Source organism: Podarcis filfolensis (assembly GCF_964270895.1).
Source record: "Podarcis filfolensis genome assembly, chromosome: 14".
NCBI lineage: Eukaryota > Metazoa > Chordata > Lepidosauria > Squamata > Lacertidae > Podarcis > Podarcis filfolensis.
In genome coordinates this window covers 21,371,249-21,392,104 of record NC_139616.1, presented here as the reverse complement: position 1 = coordinate 21,392,104, position 20,856 = coordinate 21,371,249, and the positions used below count along the sequence as shown (strand labels likewise).

The window sequence follows — 20,856 nt, the reverse complement described above, 5'->3', positions numbered from 1 at the left end:
TATCTTGGATGGGCTGGCACTACTTTCCCTACCTACAGGGGCACCACAATCTGGACCTTGACCTGCAGACAGAGAAGGCAGATAATTTGATTCCTTATCTAATGTTGTTAGAGAGATGCTATAATTTAAATAGAACCAAGGCCTTCCACTGGCTCTCACCATGCAGCCTTTACAACACCTCTGGATCTGAGTCACACCACCAGAAACATGATTTCCATCTTTTCCCTTTGTGCCTCACTTTCACAACCCATCGAAGTGCAAGAACATTATCCACCTCTTCAAAGGCACAGGATGTCAAAGGAGCAGAGGTGCTAAGTAAGTACCAAGTATATTAATATCAGGTCAGACATTTCAGCATCACTCTTTGAGAGGTATCTCATAAAAAAAAATGGATGCGGCTTGATAGCAAGCAGCATCCTAATTGGATACAGTGAAAATAAAAGAGTGAAGCCAAAAATCTCTCTCTATATCCATCTTGTTGAAATAAACCAGGATTTTGGTGGGGAGGGAGTTGGGGAGGGGATTCATTATCTGAAGGACACATTATCCTTTCCTCTACCTATGATTCAGCATGGTAAGTAGTCATTCCTAATTGGCTTAAAGCTTAGTATGATATATTAGAATGCTGAAGGAAGTGATGACACAGCCAAATTCCTGTGGGAGAAGGCCCAAGACTGATCTGAGTGCAAAGGAAACACAAGACTGTAGAGGAATCATCAAATTTCAGAACTAATGAGCAGTTTTGTAGCAGCAGCACCTCCCCATTCAGATTGGACAGACTTGCCGTTCCACCATCTTTGTGCTGAAAACAGAATAGTTCTTTTGAGTTGACTACACAATTTGCTTAAATGTGACACTTTGAGCAGAGCTAGAACAACTCAGGTTTCCTCAACATGGTATATAACCATGGCAATGCGATTACGCCACTGAAGAAGAGCGACTGCAACATAAATGAACAACCAAACTCTTTTTCCCCCCGCAAGGAGTGCTGAAACATTTGTGGCAATCAAAGGTATTTTTTTTGCTCTGGTGAAATGTTTGCTTTGCAAAAACCTGACTTGTTTCGGCTCCACTCTAGTGTAATATTTAAGCAAATTAGAAGCCAACTTGAGAAAACTATTCGGTTTTCATCACAAAGATAGCGGAACTGCAAGTTATTGCTTCATTCAACAATGAGCTGTGTACTGCTTAAGTAGGTGGAATAATAATCTACATGATATTTATCCCTATCTGTGCCAGCAGTGGCTTTTATGTATTAAATGGCATTAATAGTTTTCACAGTATGTGTGGATTTGTTTGTAATCATTTTTACACATGGGATTGTTTTTCATTGTTTTTATTGCTGATGTCTTTCCTGTGAAATCATTTCAAGGTATTTAATGGGAAGCAAATCATAAATGGAATAAAGTCCAAAAAATCAATAAATATCACATCCAGGAAAGAGCAGCAGTCCAAGAAGACAATGGTGACAAGTAGCATTTTTTTATTTTTGAGGAAATACTCTCAAGATCTAAGGCAGCCTTTCCCAAGCTGGTGCCCTGCAGATGTTTTGGATTGGCAATTTTGGCTTTCTCAGTTTCACATTTTTCCAGTCATAAATTCAGTTCTCCACATTTTACAATGAAGCAAATTTTTAAAGATTAAAAATCCTCATGAAAATTCACAGCATTGTAGTTCGAATTCCTCCCAACAACACAATTTTGTATGCAGTTTAGACTAACGGGCACAATTTTGCAAGCAATTTTCCCCAAGATAATGCATTTTTGTGTGCTATCTTCAATATTACAGTCATTTTCATGCACACTTCCCCCTGATGCAGGCATTTGTTCAGCTCTGTGGTTGTATTTGGAGGTACACAAACTGGTTGGGTGTTGCCTGTGAATAACTGGGAGTGTACTGCTTAACTCTCTTGTGTACACAGATTGGATATTCATTGAATGTAACATGCAAACACCTCTCTAGTGCACTGCACACATACCTTTTCGTTTGCTTGTTTTTAAGATGGGGAAGCATGTAATCATGTGCATTTGAAATGGGGTAGCCCAGGAACATTTCGATTCCCATGATCTGGTGTTGTATATTTGCTCTAAGGCCATAACAGCAGCCTGGCACCTTGAATATTCCAGATGATTCTCCTTTTTCAATTCAGGACTAATACCTTGTATGCAGTGCGGGCGTCTCAAAAAGGTAGGAGGAAGCATTATATCTGCTGGTGCTCCAAGCATGATTGATCCAAAGATTGCAGCTTGATACAAGCTCATTATCTTTGCTGGGGGGTGGGGGGTTTTGTTAAAAAATAAAACCAAAAAAAGACAAAAACAGATAGGTCTGTGCCTCTGGTTCTATTTTATTTTATTTAAAAATGCCTTTGTATCCCAAAGACACCTGAAAATCAGAGTCTGCTTTTAGTCTTCCAGCTGTGATACATGTCCTCCACAGCCACTTCTGCATCCTTTAGCCACCGAAAGGGAAGTGTGTCCTGTTCAAAGATTTTGAAATACCAAAAAGAATATTTGATATCTCCATGTCCAGGGGCTACAACTTAATGGCTGGCGTTCAATGCTTCTTAAACCCTTCTGTCACAGGATCCTAAGGTTCTCCTATTGGGAAGTCATAGAGAGAAATGCTTTGCATGGCTCTGTGGTACAGGACGGATACCGGGGCTTTCAAGGGGACTTCTGCGGGTTCACCTTTGAGGGGTTGTGGCAGGTAAAGTTTCATCTGCACCAACAAAGACAGCAAGGAGTTTATAGCTGCAGAGAACAGGGTGCAATTAATTTTTATTAAAAGGACTTCACAAGCTAGATAAAATATCCCTCTCGTGCCTGTTATCGTCATTTAAAATGAAAAGAATCTTAAATGCCACAGTGTTGGCACTACTAGTAGAACTTCAAAATGAAGCATGTTTATCGCAACCGTGTTTTATCACTTATGTGAAATGTGCAGCCAGTTAACAGTAGGGATGGGTGATGAATCCACAAAGCTCAGGTTCCAAAGCGGGTTCACCTGATTGGATACAGGTGGATCATGACCCGGATCAATCACTTAAGAATCTGAAGTCATATGAACATTAGAACATAAGAAGAGCCTGCTGGAATCGGTCCAAAGGGAGTCCATCTAGTCCAGCATCCTTTTCTCACAATGGCCACCCAGATGCCTATGGGTAACTTCAGACAGGACCCAAGCACAAGAGCACTCTCCCCTCCTGCAGTTTCCAGCGACTGGTACTCTGAAGTATTATTGCCTCTGCCTATGGGGCAGGAAGGGATGTGGGTGGCGCTGTGGGTTAAACCACAGAGCCTAGGACTTGCCGATCAGAAGGTCAGCAGTTCGAATCCCCACAACGGGGTGGGCTCCCGTTGCTCGGTCCCTGCTCCTGCCAACCTAGCAGTTTGAAAGCACATCAAAGTGCAAGTAGATAAATAGGTACCGCTCTGGCAGGAAGGTAAACGGCGTTTTCGTGCACTGCTCTGGTTCGCCAGAAGGGGCTTAGTCATGCTGGCCACATGACCCGGAAGCTGTACGCCGGCTCCCTCGGCCAGTAAAGCGAGATGAGCGCCGCAACCCCAGAGTCGGCCACGACTGGACCTAATGGTCGGGGTCCCTTTACCTTTACCTATGGGGCAGAGCATTGCCATCATGGCTAGCGGCCATTGATAACCTTATCTTCCATGAATCTGCCCAATCCTCTTTTAAAGCCCTCCAAGTTGGTGGCCATGATTGCCTCCTGCAGGAGCAAGTTCCATAGCCCAGCTATACGCTGGAAAAAGGAAGTACTTTAATTTCTTTCTCTTGAATCATCCAATTTCCAGCTTCATTGGGTGTCCATAAAGTTCTTGTGTTATGAGAGAGAGAGAGAGAGAGAGAGAGAGAGAGAGAGAGAGAGAGAGACTTTCATGTTCACTTTCTCCGTGTCATGCATGATTTTGTGTAGTGGTCCAAAGGCTGTAAAGCTGCTGCCATCCTTTTTCCTTTTTCCTTTCAATAACAAACTGTTATGTACTGAGTTGAATAGGATCCAAAATGCAGCAGTCTGATTGGTCCTAGAACAATACAGCAGTATGATTGGTCTGCAGAAGCCACCCAATCCAGCTCCAGATGGAAGTGAATCCACAACCTGATTGACCTACAGGAGAATTCCGGAATTAGCCAATCACGTGCAGCCCATTGTGTAAAGCAATATAAAAAATTGTATAAAGCAGATACTTTGGGGGAACTTTCATTCCTCCTCACCACTATGAGCCGAATAAAGAGCATGAAATCCACTCTCGACTCTTAGTATATTTCACAAGCTAATAAACTTCCTTAATTTGACTGCTGAAGTATGTAGCTTTGCCAACCTCGGGGTTTTAGAATCCTCTTGTGCCTAGACATTTGGCATTCAGGCTCCTGGGGGTGTAGGATTGGAGTTGTAATTGACAGACACACTCTTTTGAGGTCTGGGACAGACTGAGAGAGAATGTGGACTGCCTTTACTCTACAAATAAATCACAAAGGTTTAGGTTGAAGTGAGGAGAGCTGGGGTACTGGCTCAGAACCTTTTTAAGGGTAATTGCTCTAGTACATCCCAGGTTCCCTCCCATCTGCAGCTGCAGGAGTAAGTGGGAGGGTGGTGGCAGCAACTCCTGGAAAGTAAGACACACACACACACCCCAAAAAATCAGAATCTGGATATAGCTTCTTTTGTCTCTATGGCAACCTCTGTGGGCCTGTAAATGACAGTCCTCACCTGGCCAGCCAATGCTGTTATCTTATGAAGAAACTTATCTGACTGGTTCAATGGCCTTTTCCACTAGATTCTAAACTTTACATGCACAGGATCACAGCTTTGAACAGGATCATCCAGGCTGGCTCCGCAGACCCTCAGCACTCGTTTAAAAACAAGAACATTTAAAAAAAACTCTCTTTGAAGAAAGGAAGAGAATCGCTGGCCATTTTTTGCTCATCTGCAAACTCCACAAACATTGCAGCTTTGCGAGCTCTCCATTATACCACCTTGAATGATATTCTCAGTAGCCGCTGACCCCCCACATTCTGATCAAAGACAGCCTCCCATGAATGAAAATAAGGTTAACCTTCCAATCAGTGTAGCAAACGCACATTAGCCGCCTTGACCATGATAGTCCTCTAATTGGAATTTCACACTGTGCTCAAAATTTAGAATTTAATTTTGATTGTCTGAATGTCACGCGGAATCAGATCAATGTGGCTAGGGATTGGGCGGGGGAGATGTTTGAACTATTTTTTTTTCTTCTTCTTGACTAGCACCTTAAACTCCTGGTAGCAGGGGGAAGAGGCTAGAGCTCTCGCCTACTAGCTCACGCTCACTCTCTCCCCACCTCCCACCACCTTCTCTCACTGTATATAGATTTTTTTTTTAAAAAAAATAAAGCCCCAAAGGTTGGAGGAGAGTAAAAGGGGGGGAAAGATGTAGGTAGATAGGATAGCTCAAAGACTGTGTGTTTCATGAATTAATCAGCATCACCAACTACACTGCTTGACCCTTTAGACGTTGTGAAATTAATATAAGTAGACAAGGCAAGCGCAGCCACCCCCTCCCAAAGAGCCTTGGAAGTTCACTTAAGCAATCCAACTTTCCTTAAAGTTTTATAAGCTTGCTTTTAGAGGAAGTCCTTTGTACTTATTACTGGTGACAGTGAGCATTATAACAGCCACTGAACCTTGCCTGACTTCCGACCCCAATAAGGTAGAGCGCAGTTATCAAGGGAAATATCAGAATCAGAGCTTGTATATTACATTGAGGTCCTGACTCCTGAAACAGCCCCCTGTAGACTCTTCAAATGGATGTCAGTGAAATAAACAGCTAATATCGTAAGATGTCTACTTACAACTGCAGCAGGATTATTGTTTGCTTAACTGCTTTCGGCATAGGAACCCTCACTTAATTTTTTTTTTAGAGAGGGGGAAAAATCAAGCTGTTTAAGGAGGTGAAATATACTCAGAGTCGCAAAGTGATTTCATGCTCTTTATTCAGCTCATAGTGGTGAGGAGGAATGAATCAAAGTCCCCTCAAAGTATCTGCTTTATATACATTATTTACACAATGGGCTGCACATGATTGGCTAATTCCGGAATTCTACTGTAAGCCAATCAGGTTGTGGATTCACTTCTATCTGGAGCATGATTGGGTGGTTCCTGCCAACCAATCATACTGCTGCATTGTTCTAGGACCAATCAGACTTCTGCATTCTGAATCCTATTGTTCTAGGACCAATCAGACTGCTGCCTTTTGGATCCTATTGTTCTAGGACCAATCAGACTGCTGCAGTTTGGATCCTATTCAACTCAGTACATAACACCCCTCCCCTCTAAGTTCCAGTCCTGCCCGGGAGGTCGCATTCATAGTCCTCAAGGTACGCCGGCGGCCTACGTGTGCGTTGCGGCCTGGGGTGTTCCCTGGTCCGGGGTTCAGGTTCTGGCTTGTGTTCCAAGGATGCTGGCTGTGATGGGGCTGTTTGGTCTGGCGCAACCGGCTCGCTCAGTCGTGGTTCTGGTTCCGGTGTCCTTCCGGCCTCACGGGTCCTCTCTGTATTTACTGATTCTGCCTCTCCTGCTGGCCCCTGCTGCTCTATGGGTCTCACTGCCCCACAGTTCCCCTGGGACTCCTCTGACCTGTCAGAGTCAGGTGTCTTTGGATCTTCTGCATCCGGCCAAAGACCCTTCGTTGCAGAAGCACACAAGCACTCATCCCTCCATTCGGCTGTAGCAAGTCAAGCAGCACTAAGTCTTCCTCTTAAAACGATTAATGGGTTTAAATTATTCAATGGCAGCCAAGGGTACATGCGGTGGAATGGAAGGGCTTCTCCAAGTTTGCAGTCCTCAAGGCACACGCGCCGGGACAGTGTCACGTTTGCAATCCTGAAAAATAGGGCCACGTCAGGAGAGGCGGTTGGAGGACCGATGGGCAAGTAATCTACTGCAGGGCGGCTGAGATTGCATCTTGCAACGAAGACCCTTCCACACCTCTCTTCATTCGCCATTAATCATGCAACACTTGTAACACTTGAGCTGAAGTCCTACGGCAGGCGGGGGGTGGCGGAGAGAAAGAAATCAGATCTCTCACCCTTTGCCAGTTGATTATAATTTCCATAATGTAAAAGGTTCCTGCTGAATTATTAAAGTGTTTTTTTCACCCACTGCTTTAAAGAAAGGAGGGGAAGGCTTTTCGCAGATAGCCCAGGAAGAGGAAAGCTAACATTTGATAAAGCCCGGCATTATTAATTAACTAGAGCCACATCTTTGCAACATAATTCATGTTGCAAACGCAGAAGGCGGCACATGCTAAGACTACCATCCTATGCACTTATGTTGTGGCTTGTTAGACCCACTGAACACAGTGGGACTTGCTTAAAAATGCAAGAAGAGCCCTGCTGGATCAGACCAAAGGCCCGTGGAGTCCAGCATCCTGTTCTCACAGGGATCAACCAGGAAACCTGCAAGTAGGATCTGAGGACATCAGTACGCTCCCCTCCTGCAGTGTCCAGCGACTGGTATTCAGAAGGATCACTGCCTCTGACAGTGGAGGTAGAACATAGGCATTCTGACCAGTAGGCTTTGTCTTCCACAAATGTGTCCAATTGTCTTTTAAAGCCATCCAAGTGTCTGTGATAAAGGTTTCCCTGGTCATCTAGTAAATAATAACCCCACAGTCTTTATTTCCTTTATAGCAGCTACTTCCTTCCCCCCACATATCAGTTTCCTCTCTTGATTAACATAATTTTCTCCTCTCTTCCTCAAGTGTGAAGATGGTGTCCTGTTCTCCAATACGTTTCTCCTCCATGTACTTTTGTCTCTTCTGCAGCAGTCCCTGAAATGCTTGTCTGTGCACGGCTGCAAATCCTCTCCAGTTACCTTTGCCAGTTTCCTTCTTGCCACTCCCTTGAGACGTCTCAATTAGAACACCTTTTTCTTTGGCACCTGTCACCTTCAGAACCGCAAGGTGGGTCTAGCCCCCCACCTTAAGCCACCCAGAAAACAAATGAGGATCCCATTCTTGGCTTTGGTGGAGAGCAAAGGTGCTGTTCCTTTGCAAAACTGGCACACCTTTAATAGATGATAAATCGATGGGAAGAGTGGCCTTGCTTGTGTTTCAGCCCTTGAGTCAGCCGGCATGCTGCGTCCTTTCATTACTCAAAGATAACAGCAGAGGCCAGTTATCCTAAATCCAGGGTGATATATTTCCATACAAAAAGAGCAATCGGTGGCTGATTAACATAACGTCAGACAATGATGGAAATTAACCCTTGTCTCGGAAGATCAGAGCAAAAACTGCCATTTGTCTTTCACATAATCACATTTATAGGCAACTGGGGAAGAGTTGCAGCATGTGGAATGAATCCTGAGAGTTTTCTGAACTCTTCTGGCTCTATGGAATGATTGAGGTAAGCAGGGGAGATTAAATAGACAGAAGCAGCATATTTAATTTGATTAAAACGAATGGCACCATCCTGTGCATGTTTACTACTGTTAAGGGGTTTTTACTCCCAGGTAAGTCTTCATCAGATTTGCAGCCTGAATTGCATATTATTTATTCATTCATTCTTTTCAGGGATTCACCAAGTGCCCACCATTTGAAAATATCGTGACAGTGGACCAAAACAAGGAAATAAACACAACATGGCAAAGTTGAGTAATAAGTTTACATTCAATACATCTGAAAAGCCAGCATGAACAATAGACAAAAATGCTTCCCTGTAAAAGGGCCTGGCTGATTTTTTTTATTTAATAAAATCTTAAGGGAGCTATTAAAAGAACAAATTTTGGGCACCAGGCTACTTTTACATTAAGGGGTTGTTAGGGGGACTGTGTTCCAAAGTGGGTGTTCTCATGGAAATTCTTTTGGTGCAGATTTTTCCTGGTATGCACATCTGTGTGTGCAACGTTTCCTGGTATAACCATTTTTGCAAGTGATTCCCCCAATAGGTTGCATTTTTGCATGCTATTTTTACTAACCTATGCACGTCTATGCAGACTTTTCCCCAATATATTACAAATTCATTGGTTGGAGAAGTGCATTGCAAAATTCAGAGCAGTGTGAATTTCAAAGGCTAGCTGTATTTTGGGGCCCGTGCAGTTTCAGGAAGTGTGAATTGGGGAGCTTCATATTAAACTGTGAGCCCCAGGGGTCTTTTATGCCTCAACCCAAAAAAGGCAAGATGTCCCATCAGAGTTCTAGTGGAAGCCATCCCATACCCTCCAACATGTTGAGTCCCCAAATCAGGACACAAATCTTCCTGTCCATGCTCCTCCTGCACGAGTCATGTGGTCCACATGAGATCACAGAGCCCAAAGGATGCACTTTTTCAGTGCTCTGCTCTCACAGTGCCCCAAAATGTACTTTGGGGTGCTATGCAAGATCATGGTTTGGGGGCGAGATCATGGTGCCCAAAATGGTCGCTGTGCTCTCATGGGGGGGAAGTGGATGTCTCAGTTTTCCCCAGACATTGGCAGGATATGTCATCCCCGATCTGTATGGTGGCTCAAGTCAGGTAGGAAAAGCCACCCCCTAGTGGCAAACACAAAGGGCGTATTCACATTACCAACAAGAGTGCAAGGAAGTTGTTCCCCACTTTGTTTCACAATTCCTCCCTCCACCAGCTGTTCACATCCCCATGGCTTCATTCACTTTTGTTTGTGTACACACCAAGCAGGCCCTGTTGGGAAGGGGGTGTCTTTCCCCCATGCAAAGGTGTTCACACCTTGGAAGAGTTGAACTGGGACAGGCTTAGGGACTCTAGAGGTGTGAAGCTGGTTTGAGAAAACAGCACAGCAAACACTGGTTATCTTAAACAAAGTATAGGATACATCTGCATTTTGGATAACATGTGTGAACATGGATTCAACCCCTGCAGTGGAAACAGTACACAGTGAATGCGTGAACACAGTGAGAGTTTCTCTCCGCTCCCAGTGATAAGGGTGAATGACAAGGATCCTGCAGACAGATGGCTAATATCCCTATGCACACATGAAGTGTAATTGATGAGGAGGAGCTATAAGCCTTCCAAAATGCTAATCGATTTGATTGATCCCCTTTTTATTAAATTAAAAACCTGCTTTCTAAACAGAGCTTTTCCAAAATGCCATCCCTTACCCTATGCCTTATGTGTGGGCTTGTGTACACACAGAGAGAAAGACAGACAGACAGAGAAAAACATAGAGACACAGATAGCTTTCCTCCTATTCAGTTGGGGGAGCTAAAGGCTGGCAAGGGGCTGTGGAAAACAGGAGACCACTTTGAGTTTTTAATTTCAACCCAAAGGAAGGGAGATGCACTCAATATCTAAGAGGAGACTGCAGAAAACATTTAACTCCAGAGTACCACGGGTAGATTTAAGCCCATCCCAGGCCAGGCAGCAAGGAATCTGATTGGATCCTATTTAAAAACCTTTCAGCCCATGTTAGCTACAGTCAGATCATTTCTCTGAGCACAGAGAAGTCATGACTAGGTCAGCTCAGGCTATCAGGAAATGAACCGCTGATCATTCAAATTACAGGGCACACTTGATTCAAATTCAGCGCTGCTAAACTGATCTGTCTCAGATCAACGTATCTTTAAGTGGGGAACTGGAAATCAGTGGCTTGGGAGTTGTGGGAAATAAGTGACTGCAGAGCTATTTTCCCCCCACCCTCCCTGGCCCTGATTTTTGTCGTGTTATCTCCCTTACAAGAAACATAAAGGTTTCTGATCTGTTACATGTACCTATATGTTTGCATGTATGCAGGTGAATGCATGAGAATATTCTTTTGAAAAATTATTCTTATTATTTATTCTTATATCCTAGCCTTCCTCCAAAGGCAGCTGAGGGTGGCAAACAATGATCAAATAAAAGCAACATAAAACAATAATTCAATATACAATAACAACAAAGCAGCAATAAAATTTAATGCAGTGCCTAGCCAACGACTAGACTACCAAATTCCCTTCCAGTTATGAGACAAAGGCAGAGAGGCAGCTAGATCGCCATGGGGAGTAAATTCCATAACTGGGGTGCTGCCACCATTGTGGCCCTGCCTATATTTTATATTACATTCTGCAATTATCGTACAGCTTTCTAGCTGAACTTTGATCATACAGAACATACAAAGAGAGAGGAGATGTCACGTTTACCATGGATGTGCAGTGCAAACGTATGCATGTTTACTCAGAAGTAAGCCCCACCCTGTTCAATGAAGCTTACTCCCAGGCAGTGCTTCTTTCCTTAAAAAAAATATGTTTAGGGGTACTCTCATTTTCCTACTCATATTCAAATACTGTCCCTCAATGAGGCCAAACTTAGATTAACAAAATGTTTAGGGGTATGCATACCTCTGCATCCCCCCCCCCCGAAAAAAGCACTGCTTCCAGGAAAGTGTGCAGAGACTACAATCCTAGGCACACTTAGCTGGCAATAAGCCCCGTGGAGCACAAGTCCTCTTCGGAAGAATTTGCATGCCGAGGTCCCCAAGACACCCCAAGACACAACTTTATTAAAATTACAAGCAATGTGAGTGGTTGCTTAGGCACTGGTTGTGACTATCTGACCGCACACGGGGACAGTCTGACATTCGCACGCCCGCGAAGTCAGAAAAGGGTAAGTCACCTGGGGAGAGAGACAGGACTGGGAACCATGCCTCACCTCTCCCCAAATGCTCCCAGGGGCTCTTGTGTGGCCCTAGCCCCTTGACAGGCTTCGGACAAAAGCATGGCGAGCCCCTGGGTTCCCTTAACAGAAAACCCTTGCAGCAGCAGCAGCACTTTTGGAGGGGCAGGCACAGCCAAATCCATACCCCTCCACCAACCAATTCCCAAACCAATGCCTAACCGCAACCTTACAAGTTGTGACGATTTGCTACACAGTAGGCAAAAACCAAATGGCCCCATCCAATCAGCCAAATGGACAAAATTCCTACCAGGCCCCTGCCCCAAAAGCAGACGACCCCATGACAGGCATAGCAAGGTCAAGCGAACAGCCTAAAATAGGGAGGGTGGGCGGGTGATCCGATGCACGCAGTGAAAAGAGGAATCTCAACGCTGCGTGCAGGGCATTTAAAGTCTAGGGCTGTCAATCAAAAAATGGCAACATATAAATCTCCCCAGTAACTCTGTTAATGGTGGCCAAACTCTTTCCTGCCCAGCAACAGCGGGGTGTCTTGCCAGCCCCCACCGCAACACGTGGTCTCCATGATGGAGAACACGCTGTATCAGAGTCTAAAATGTGTACAGGGCCATCACTGCTATTGCCATGCATACCTGCCCCCAGAAGGTTCCACATAAGAGGATGCAGCCCTTGGGTTGGGAAAAGTTTTCCACTCTTGCAGTATAATGTGGGGGGGGGGGTACATCTGGGGAAGGGCTCAGGGCTTTTCCTTGCAGGGAGTCCCAGATTCCATCCCCAGCATTTCCAAGTGGGATGTTGCCTGTCAGGAACCTTGTAGAGATGCTGCAAGTCAGTGCAGGCAATACTGAACTAGATGGGCTAGTGCTCTGACTCAGTAGAAGTCATCTTCCTATGGTGTGGAAGAAGCGGGGAGAGAGGGAGAGACAGGCAGACAGACACTCACAGAGAGAGATCTGCTCCCTCAAAACAGTTTACGAGCTTTTTCTGCATCAGAAAGTGGCCATAGAAAAAAGATTTCAGGATTCTTTCGACTGCAGCATTTGAGAGGAAAGGGGATTAAGGAACAAGGGGAGGGGGAGAGAATCCTCTCTCTTCAGTGCAAGCGATTACAGGCCGTTGCTATCAACTGGCTGCTCTAAATCCGCTTTTACCTTGGACTTGTCAGATAGCAGGCACTGTCTTAAATCCCCAAATGTTTGGGGCAGATGAGTGACAGGTGTCAGACTGTGAGACAGAAGGACTGAGCACTTTCTGTGAAAACTAGGTTGCAGTTGGTGCCATGAGAAAGAGCTCGTATGCCACGGATATTTCTGTCTTCTGTCGAATACTGCAGGAATGACTGCCAAGGTGTAGGAGTGAGAGGCATTCTAAATATTATTATTTAGCAAAGCAGCATCAATGTACAGAACCAGTGGCCCTTCAGTTGTTGCTAGACTACAACTCCTTCCATCTCTAATCTTTGCCCATGCTGGCTGGGGCTGATGGGAGTTGTAGTCCAACAACACCTGGAAGGCTGCAAGTTTCCCATCCTTGTTGTGCATGCCGTATGTTGTGCAGTATAAACAAAGCAAAATATAAAAAATAAAAATCCCTGGAACTTCCAGTCTGAATACTTGGGAGAGGGAGGGATATCATACCCTCCAACTTTTCTCCAGTGAAGGGACATACTTTTCCAGAAGAAGAAGAAGAAGAAGAAGAAGAAGAAGAAGAAGAAGAAGAAGAAGAAGAAGAAGTTCGTTTTTTACACCCTGCCCATCTGACTCTGTTGCCCCAGCTACTCTGGACGGCTTCCAACATATATAAAACATAATAAAACATTAAACATTTTAAAAACTTCCATATACAGGGCTGCCTTCAGATATATTCTAAACAAGGTTGTGTAGTTACTTATCTCCTTGGCTCAAGAGTTGCATAACTCCATACCCTCCAACATTTCTCCAATGAAAATAGGAACAGTCCTAAGGAAAATAGGGACATTCTGGGACCAAATCAGAAACCGGGACAGCTTCTGTAAATCCAGGACTATCACTGGAAAATAGGGACACTTGGAGGGTCTGGGATATGAGAAGCAAGGAGGGTTAAGCAAAGACTTCAAAGAGAAGGGGAGAGATTTGAAGGAAAAGAGAATGAATTTTGCTCAGGTCCCCTTCAGGGAGATTCCAGCCATGCACACAGGGCAGTATCACTCTACACTGAGTGGCAGTGTAAGGTCTTTTCCACCCTACCTGGAAAGGCCAGAGAGTGAACCAGGGACCTTCTGCATGCCAAGCAAATGCTCTACCACTGAGCTATGGCCCTTCCCACTTCTGTTAGGATTAGAGAGCTCTGTATTTTTCACTGCAATAATCTGCTCTTCACAGCTGCTCTTCTGAAATTTGTCTTTATGTGTGATATTCATTTCGCACACCGGAAGGTAGGGAGGGAAAGGGAAATCATCTGAAAGCAAAGTTTTGACTGGCATGAAGCAGTATCAAAGACAGAAATCATGAAGTACACGTTTTGCTGCTCGTTTGGGCCCTTAATATGGATTAAGCATCTCTGACCTCCCAGGAACCCTGTGGCAACCTCAAATGTGCGATCATACAGTGACCTCTGGTGTTATAAAAAGGATGGAATCTGTGTGCTTCGCAATCCATTACTGTCTCCCAGAAAAAAAGGTGGTGGAGTGGAATAGAATGAAAGAAAAGAACTGAATCCACTCTGATCCCTTTGTAATCCTTCCGGCCGGGATTTTATGCCAATGTGACTACTATTGTCAGCTCTTATTTGACGCGAAAATCTTCCCAGCGTAGAGATCTTGATCTTAGTTCTCAAGCTGATGAAATGAACCAGGAGCTGCTGCAGAGAGTGAGGTGGGGAGAGTTCTTTGGAGATTAGATCTTGGAGGAAGGCATTTTCACACAGGCAATGGGGAAAATGCACTTGGGGGGTTTCTGGCCCCAAACCAAGATAATAAACACATCTTCAACAGGATACTGGGGGCAGTACAGGCTGAGAGCCAGGTACGTTTTGTATTCTAGTTAAAACCAGCAATCATTGTGGGCAACGATAGATCAAAGGCTAAAATGTGGACCTCTAGGACCTTGATAGCCTTCCCAGGCCATACCTTTCACCAGGCCCATTCTGTGCCCTTTGGTCTGGCTGGGATGCCCCCTTGCACTCTGATAACGCTTCTTGTTTACCTGGTTGGAGGACACAAGAGATGTTTGTGTAGAAAACTCAGATTTTTATATGTCTGAGATGTAACCTATTTATGCATACAATTACCCATGGCATGGAGAAAATGGACAGTCGAGTTTTTCTCTCTTATAATACTAGAACTCATGGACATCCAATGAAGCTGAAGATTCAGGACAGACAAAAAAAGGAAGAACTTCTTCACACAGTGCATGTGTGGAACTCAATTCCACAGGAGGCAGTGATGGCCATCATCTTAGATGGCTTACAAAGAAGACTGGACAAATTCATGGAGGATACAGCTATCAATGGCTACCAGCCGTGACAGCTAGGCTCCGCCCCTATGGTCAAAGGCAGCAATGGTTTTGAATACCAGCTGCTAGAAACCACAGGAGGAGGAAAGTGCTCTTTGAAGTGGCATCGTAGTGCTTTCAATGTATGGTGTAATTATGGCCAGACCAGATCCCTGGAGTGGCAGAGCCATGCTGCGCTGCCTCGTATCAGTGGCTCAACACAACAGGCTATGCAGTTGGTGAGTGAATCGATAGGAGACCTGCAACAGGATATGCATCTTCTCTCCGAAAGGGGATGTTCCTTTTCTAGCTTCCAGCCTGCCCTTCCCTCCAACCAGAGCGTTCCACTCCCTCTTCTTCACGTTCCACCGCTCTCTGTTCCATGCCTACTGAGTGTGGTCTGTCATCAATGGGCTATTTTTGTGAGTGGAAGGGGGTTCCTGTTTGGGGTTGTTTTAAAAAGCATTTTTTGTACTTCTGAGAACTTCAGGGTTCCTCCCCAAGAATGCTGATGTCTTCCATCTGTTTCTCTGTACCACTTACCACTTGAGTTAACTGCTAGAAGGTGTGATATTGTTGCTTGATAAATGCTGGCTAATGCAAATGACCCACATAGCCTGCCTCAGGGATGAGGAACCTATGGCTCATGGGCATACACAGGATTTTTGTTAAGGGAGCACCCTGGGGGATAGCTTTTGGTTGGGGAGCAGACTTCTCCTGGGGGTGGGACTTGAGTTGCTTGAGTACTTGCAATAGTTTTCAAAATGCTGTGACCCCACTGCCCCAAGATCCTGCTGGAATACAACTCCCACCATTGGCCATGGTGACTAGGGCTGATGGGAGCTGGAGCCCAACCAAAGTTGGAGGGGGCCACAGGTTTCCGACCCCTGGTCCGGTTATCCAGCTCAGGACCATTCCCATTTCAGGATGTTCCTACAACTGGTGACATAAACAGGGATTCTGAGTTGGCAATTCTGTATTCAACCACTCAGACATGGCCCCAGACTTCTGCCTTGGGGGTCTTTGTACCCCATCCCAAATACATGCTTGCTGACACAGCTGGTTTAATTAACATTGGCAAGTACTCTGGAATGCAGAATTTGGGGGAACGGAGGCCAACGGACCACATCCAGGCACCAGTTGACAACGTAGCTGCCAATCGCCTCTTTAAAAACCATCTCGCAATTGAGCCAACTAAGAGAGTTGCAAAAGGGCAGTCAAAAAACTCACCCAGATGGTAATGTTTTGCAAAATACATACCACAGATTGCAGCGTGCTTCACTTATTCATGATTACATGAGCCAAAGAAAGGGCAGTATAATTAAAATGTACACGGTGGGCCATACTCATCCCTCTCTCTCTCTTACTGTCTGTCTGTCTGTCTGTCTCCCCCCCCCCCCCCCCACACACACAGATAGGTACGCATCTCAATTTGGAGTCAATCAACTTAAACCATCTTACAGAAGTGCCCCATTTGGCATTCTCTCTGCTATCATCTCCTCATTAGTCTCAGCGTGGCCCCTTGTAGAACTCAGCAGGGAAGAGGATAGGGACAAAACTAGAATTAGCTGACTCTGTCTGTCATTGGCTCATGTTCTGCCTACTGTTGGCCTCCCTGCTTTCTGCCCCACCAGTCTCAATGGGCATGAGTCACCACTGCCAGGCACCCTCCAAACTACAACTCCCTGGTGGGGATATATGTACAGTATTGTATTTTTTTCTTCTTCTCCTTTTAAGACATCTAGGAACTTTTTAAAAGTGATTAATGGCTGCTCCTCCTGCTTGTTCCATTCACCAACCCTGCCTTCCCCTTTGCCAACGTCCCTCCCTTTACACCTCAGCCACACTTGCACCTACCCCCACAGCTCCCTTCACCTCTCCCCCATGCTTCTCCTCCCTCCCCCCCAGCTCACCCCGAGCCATTTTAAAGGAGGGGGGGAAGGCACTTCCCACAGCAGTTTAGCAAGATGCTATGTGAAATGCCTCCCTGCACAGCCATTAAACATAGCTGCAGCTGCGTTTTGCAGATGGGGGAGGTGATTCACACTGCGGCTTTCTAAATGACTGTGAAATGCATCCCCCCCATCCCCATTAAACCTCACTGGAGATAGGTTTACTAGAAGGGAGTCCTTGCCTGGGCCACCTGTTACCCATGTTGCTTGCTTACTCCCCTGCCCACCTGCAATTCATTGTACTGTAATTGGCATAGCCACCAATCTGCAGCGTGATGACAGTCTTACATTTTATGTATATAGGAAGATAAGATACATCCTTACATTTACAGTCATACCTCGGGATAAATGTGCTTCAAGTTAAGTATTTTTGGGTTGCACTCTGCAGAGACCCAGAAGTAACGGAGCACGTTACTTCCGAGTTCCACCACGCGCACATGCGCAGACGGTCAAAATGTCGTCACGCGCAGAAGCGGCAAAATGCGACCCGTGCACGTGCAGACGCGTAGACACGGGTTGCGTTCACTTCAGGATGCGAACGGGGCTCTGGAATGGATCCCGTTCACATCCCGAGGTACCACTGTACAAGGTAAATGATGTGGTTGCCACACACCCCTACCAATACTAACATGGAAAGTCCTATTCATGGATGTTCTGTACCACATCTAGGTCGTCTCAGTGTCAGGCCTTAGTGCTGGGTTTTTGGGGAGGATTAGTTGACTATATTCAGGCCACAACAGCTGCCAAGATGATTCCCTTGATCAAAAGAACCTGAGGGACCAGAGTGCCTGTGGTGCAGGAAGTAATGCACCAAGGCCCGGCAGTAGAGACCTTGGTTCAGGACCACTCTGGGTACCTTACACCCAGGTGCTGACCAAATTCACTTCACCTTTGAATAATGTGCTAGAGCTTTTCCAAGCCCTGCGGTGCTTTTCCTCAATTGAATTTATAGAGAATACCTGTCCTCACTTCAGACTAGATCCATTACTGACCCTTTGCTTCTAAGCCTGCTAAGCCTAACAGCCTTTTCCCTTATTTTCCTTATTGTGAGATCGACATTGTTGCTAAACCTGCAGATATATGTGAGAGGTGGTTTGGAACTGATATAATGATTGCTGGTGTCACAAGGTTGAAAACCTACAAGTATCACAAAGGGAGACTGGCCACATTTACACCATACATTTAAAGCACTGTGAGGCCCCTTTAGCAGCCATGGCTTCCACCAAAGAATCTTGGGAAGTGTAGTTAAGGCTGCTAAAAGTTCTCAGGAGACCCTTATTCTTCTCACAGAGCTACAGCTCCCAGAGTTTCCCAGGAAGAGGGACTGGTTGTTAAACCATTCTGAGGATTGTAGCTCTGGCATGGGAATAGTGGTGTCCTAAGAACTCCCAGCAGCCTTAACAAACTACACTTCCCATGAGTCTTTGGGAGAAGCCATGACTGGTTTAAAGTAGTAGCACTGTGTTTTAAGTATACGTGCAGATGTGGCCTCTGTTACCCTCCCTTCTGTGCCAACAGACAGTGGAGGAAGTGAAGTCAGACAGACAGGTTCTTACAGATGTAGGACACGTGGAGCTCCCAGAAGCATCTGGCTGGCTGGTTTCAAGGACAGGATGCTGGGTTTTAGATGGGCTGATCCAGCTGGGAATGTTCTGTTTTCATGACATCATCTATGATAATGTTCCAAATGCCTGTGGACGAGCAGCCAACTCTTGTCAACCACATCCTGAAACACGTAACCAGGGCGGGCAAGAGAAACTTGAGAGACTGTCAGGAAATGTGAGTTTGGGTATCCTGTCACCTGGGAGGGAGAGACACATGAACATGATGCCCCCTCCACTTTAGGAACAGCAGGAAGAGATTTGCTCAAGGCAGAATTAAAGGAGTGTTGTGACATCAGCAGCATCACAGCAATCAGCTCCCTCAGGAAGGGCTGCATCCCCCCCAAATTAGGGGTGGTTAGAGCTGCCATTCTCAGTTTCTCTCCACTGCTCATTTTTCCAATCCTTAGTTCCATTTGAGTTGGAGGGGGACATTAAATCCTCACCACCCCCCAAAAAAGAAAGCACATGCACATATTTTTGCAAATAATCTTCTTTACTTCTCTAGATGCTTATACAGTCATACCTTGGGTTGCGATAGCTGCGGGTTGCGTGTTTTCAGGTTATGGACGCACCGAAACCCGGAAGTACCGGAACGGGTTACTTCTAGGTTTCAGCGCTTTGTACATGCGCAGAAGCACCGAATCGTGTCCTGTGCATGCGCGGCGCTGCGGGTTGCGAACGTGCCTCTCGCACGGATCACGTTCACAACCAGAGGTTCCACTGTATGCTATTTTCATGAACATGTGCATCTTTATACACATTTCCCCCCAATATATGCATTTTTGTTGGAAAACTGCATTGCAAAATAAGGGGCAGTATGAATTTCAGAGGATAGCTTCCATTCAGTTCACACATTGTTTCAGGAAGTGCAACATAGGGCACATCCACACAGTGTGTTTAAAGCACATTCAACCCACCTTGAAAGCACATGACTTCCTCCACCCTCAAAAAACCCCGAGAACCATAGTCTTCCCCTCACACAACTACAACTACAGCACCCTAAGCAAACGACACTTATCCCAGGAGTCCTTGGGGGAAGTCAAGTGATTTAAACATGCATATGAATCAAACCGAATACCCCCAGCCCAAAATGCAGTGGTGAGCCGACTCCCATCATCCATGGCCATCTGATGGGAGTTGCAGTCCAATAACATCTGGAAGGCCACAGGTTCACCATCCCTTCTATACAAAGGGGCAGGGAGTGTCATTGTACAGGAGGTGATATTTCCCAGCTCTAACCTTTCAAGGAAAGCAAAATCACCTGGGCAAGGTGACAAACTATATTCCTAAAGCCCAGGTAGGGACTAACCTGAGATCACTGAGATGCAGCTGTCTCTGTGCAGGAGTCATAAGGCAATCTCCTTCCCTGTGACATGTCATCTACCTGTGGGAGGGCAATAAAAGCATTACAAATAAAGAGACGCAGGTAACCTGCGTTAATGTATATTCATGCACAGGATTTGGGAGGAGTAGGTGGAAGAAAAACACTGAAATGGGGGAGCAGGCTAGTTTCTCACACACAAAAGTTAGAAGACTCGTGCCTGTACATTTTGCCTTATATCTCAGCATCTACAGTTGCTAGAAACTTAAGTCTTTGAAAAAGAAAGCTGAGAATCAGCAGGGGGCTATGGTCATCAGGGAGTTGCAACTGACCCCCTTGCTGATACCTATGTCTGACCATTGCAAAAGAAAAACCCTGAGATGTGTTTAATACCAACTTGCGTAGCACTGCCAGCATATATCTATCTATTATACACAGTTGTACAATGCAGGGTATGGGAAGAGGTGTGATTCTCCACCACACTGGCAATATTTTAAAAAGAAAGGGAATTCGACCTAAGTGTGTGTTGGCTCCAAAATTTCCTGGGCCCTCTTTGCAACAGAACGTGGCACAATTATTTAACCCTAGCATGAACAAACTCTCCAATTCCAAAGATGGGAGCGGTGTGGAGATATTAAAACAGTAAATAAATGATAGTTATGATGATGATGAACCCACCACCAAAACACCTGTATCTGAGCAAAATCAGATTTTGTTTCGTCCTCAGCCACTCACAAATAAAAGTTTATGCCCCTGGTTTGACCTTACCCAAAGCTGCAATTTCCCTCCTCCCCTCATCTAGCAGGGTGACAAAACTAAGTTGAAACATACATCTGAATTCCCTGACAGCAGTTTGACCCTTGCTTTAGCTAAACTGATTGTGATATCCGA

At 45.4% G+C, this 20,856-nt stretch overlaps 2 long non-coding RNA genes across 2 annotated transcripts in view; one reads left to right on the top strand and one right to left on the bottom strand.

Moving 5' to 3' along the window:
- The window catches only part of LOC310749837, an 807,599-nt gene that overhangs the window by 595,793 nt on the left and 190,950 nt on the right, over positions 1–20,856 (top strand). The window lies entirely within an intron of this gene.
- Positions 1,572–20,090, bottom strand: LOC310749795. The gene is made up of 3 exons (XR_014541791.1): positions 19,954–20,090; positions 18,597–18,841; positions 1,572–2,721 (listed from the first exon to the last, which is right to left on the bottom strand). It is a non-coding gene; the product is annotated as an uncharacterized lncRNA (long non-coding RNA).